Below are 2,658 nucleotides of genomic sequence, written 5' to 3'. Positions count from 1 at the left end.
CATATACCTCTGAACCTTTCCTATTCATGTACTTTTCCAAATGTCTTTTAAACATTGTCACTGTACCTGCATCCACTACTTCCTCTGGACACCCATTCCACACACAAACCACTCTCTGTGAGAAAAAAGTGGAGCTCTTCATGTCTTTTTAAAATCTTTCTCCTCTCCCCTTCAAAATTTGCTGCCTAATCTTGAAAGCCCCACTCTAGGGAAAGGACACCTGCCTTTCACCTCATCTGTACCCTTCATGATATTATAATCCTCTATAAGGTCACCTCTCAATCTCCTCTGCTCCAGTGAAAGAAATCCCTGTCTATCCACCTGGCTGTAGGTATATTCATATTCAGTTATGATGTGTTCAGTTTTGGTGCAGGCTCAAATGGCCAACTCCTGCTCCCAGTTCTCTCACTCTGTGTCCAGGACAGCATTGGGAGATTGGGAATGGGGAGGGATAGATATCTTGTTTGTTTTTTTTTAAATGCATTGATTCCCACAAGTAAAAGCAACAGGTACAAGTACAGCACATGCAGTATTCCTCTTTGCAGCTTCAAGGTTTTATGTCCTCTTCTTCCGCGTTGGCTCCGGCACATTCGGCTTCCTGGTTTGCCACGCCAGTCTGTTCAATTTCTCTCTGGTGTCATAGCCTTGATGTCTCACTCCATAACTCCCACACCCCTGTGCGGGCTCGTTAACTATTTTGTGTCTGATTGGTTGTCAAGAAGCTGCATTGTAAATTCATCCTGAATTTAAATACTATATTTTGCTTCCAAAAATCAGACCTGCTCTCTCTCAAAAGTATCCCAATGTCGTGGAAGATATTAATTTTCAGGTGCAGGTATCCAAAATTCAGAGAGATGTCAGTTGTGACTGTTTTGCTCTTCTGTCCCTGTCAGATCCTGAATCAGCACTTTCAGGAGAATTAGAATGGAGTGAGGACAGAGGGAGGGAGCGAGAGAGAGAGAGAGAGTGGAATGGTGCTTTCAGTTTTGTGGAATAACAAAAGAAAAGAATGTTCTGCTGAAAGTAGAATTGCTTGTTCTGAATTTCTACCCTGGACTGACAGTGATGACTTTTGTAATCTCTTTTCAGAGTATTTGATTTGAAGATGAAGTTTCAAAATCAACAGATGAAAGGCTTATGCCTGAACCATTGACTCTCCTGCTCCTCGGATGCTGCCTGACCCGCAGTTTTTGACTCTGATTCTCCAGCATTTGTGAGTCACTCAATCCATCAGGACTGTAACAATTTTCAACTGTGATCCAATTGGTTCCTGTTTCAGTAAGTTTTCAGCATCAGTGGGACTGGAAGAGAGACCCGACTGTTGCAGCAACGCACTGAGTGTGGAGCCTGAAACAATTATCTGGCCTGGAAAGAGGAATTCAAGGCAGGGAGGGGACATACACGCGTTTGTGTGCAACTGTAGCTTCGGCCATGGAGAAACCATGGAAGTGTGGCGACTGCGGGAAAGGCTTCCGTGTCCCGTCTGCCCTGGAGACACATCGGCACAGTCACACCAGGGAGAAGCCATTCTCCTGTCCTGAGTGTGGGAAAGCCTTCAGTGATTCCTCTGTCCTGCTGAGGCACCGGCGGGTGCACACAGGGGAGAGGCCCTTCAGCTGCCCTGAGTGCAGGAAGAGCTTCAGCGATTCCTCCGCCCGGCTAAGGCACTTGCGGGTTCACACAGGGGAGTGGCCCTTCAGCTGCCTCAAGTGTGGGAAGGCATTCAACGATTCCTCTGCCCTTAAGAGGCACTAGCGGGTGCAGACAGGGGAGAGTCCCTTCCGCTGCCCCGATTGTGGGAAGGTGTTCACTCGCTCCTCCCACCTCGTGATTCACCGGCGGGTTCACACCGGTGAGAAGCCCTTCCCCTGCCCCAAATGTGGGAAGGCCTTCAGCGATTCCTCTGACCTGCTGGCTCACCAGCGGGTCCACACCGGCGAGAGGCCATTCACCTGCTCTGTCTGCGGGAAGTGCTTTACACGCTCTTCCAACCTGCTGAAGCACCAGCGGGTCCACACTGGGGAAAGGCCCTTCAGCTGCTCTGTGTGTGGGAAGGGCTTTACCCAGGCCTTCCACCTGCTGACACACCGGTGGGTCCACACTGGGGAAAGTCCGTTCACCTGCCTCGAGTGCGAGAAGGGCTTTGCTGTCTCCTCCACTCTACTGACGCACCAGCGGGTCCACACTGGGGAGAGGCCGTTTGCCTGCCCCGAGTGCGGGCAGAGGTTCACAATGTCCTGCAGCTTGAACAAGCACCAGCGGAGGCACCAATGCTCCCAACAATCAGATTCTGCCGGTAACGCTGCTGAGGGTCACCCCCAGGACTGAACCTCCTGCCCTTTCTGACAGTGGGGGTAGTGGGAGAGGTTTTAGGCTTTTTTGTTTTCTACTGGGGGAGTGGGGGGGGGGGGAAGGGTGGTGGTGGCTCAGTGGTTAGCACTGCTGCCTCATAGCGCCAGGGACCCAGATTTAATTCCATCCTCCGGGTGACTGTCTGTGTGGCGTTTGCATGTAATTCCCCCCTGTGTCTGAATGGGTTTCCTCTCCGTGTTCCAGTGTCTTCCCAAAGTCCAAACGTGCGCATGTTTGGGCGAATTGGCCAAGCTAAATAGTCCCATAGTGTTCATGAATGTGTAGGTGTGGTGCATTAGGTAAGGG

The 2,658-nt window shown here is 50.6% G+C and overlaps 1 pseudogene; it reads left to right on the top strand.

The window, feature by feature from the left end:
- The first annotated feature begins 1,431 nt into the window (after nucleotides 1-1,431).
- Nucleotides 1,432-2,328, top strand: LOC148142831 (uncharacterized; annotated as a pseudogene).
- Nucleotides 2,329-2,658: the final 330 nt, after the last annotated feature.

Source organism: Chiloscyllium plagiosum, unplaced genomic scaffold (genome assembly GCF_037043375.1).
Source record: "Chiloscyllium plagiosum isolate Xiang-an unplaced genomic scaffold, Cpla_swu_hap1 HiC_scaffold_27, whole genome shotgun sequence".
Lineage (NCBI taxonomy): Eukaryota > Metazoa > Chordata > Chondrichthyes > Orectolobiformes > Hemiscylliidae > Chiloscyllium > Chiloscyllium plagiosum.
The sequence above is the reverse complement of the archived record's forward strand: the minus strand, read 5'-3'. Positions and strand labels throughout refer to the sequence as shown.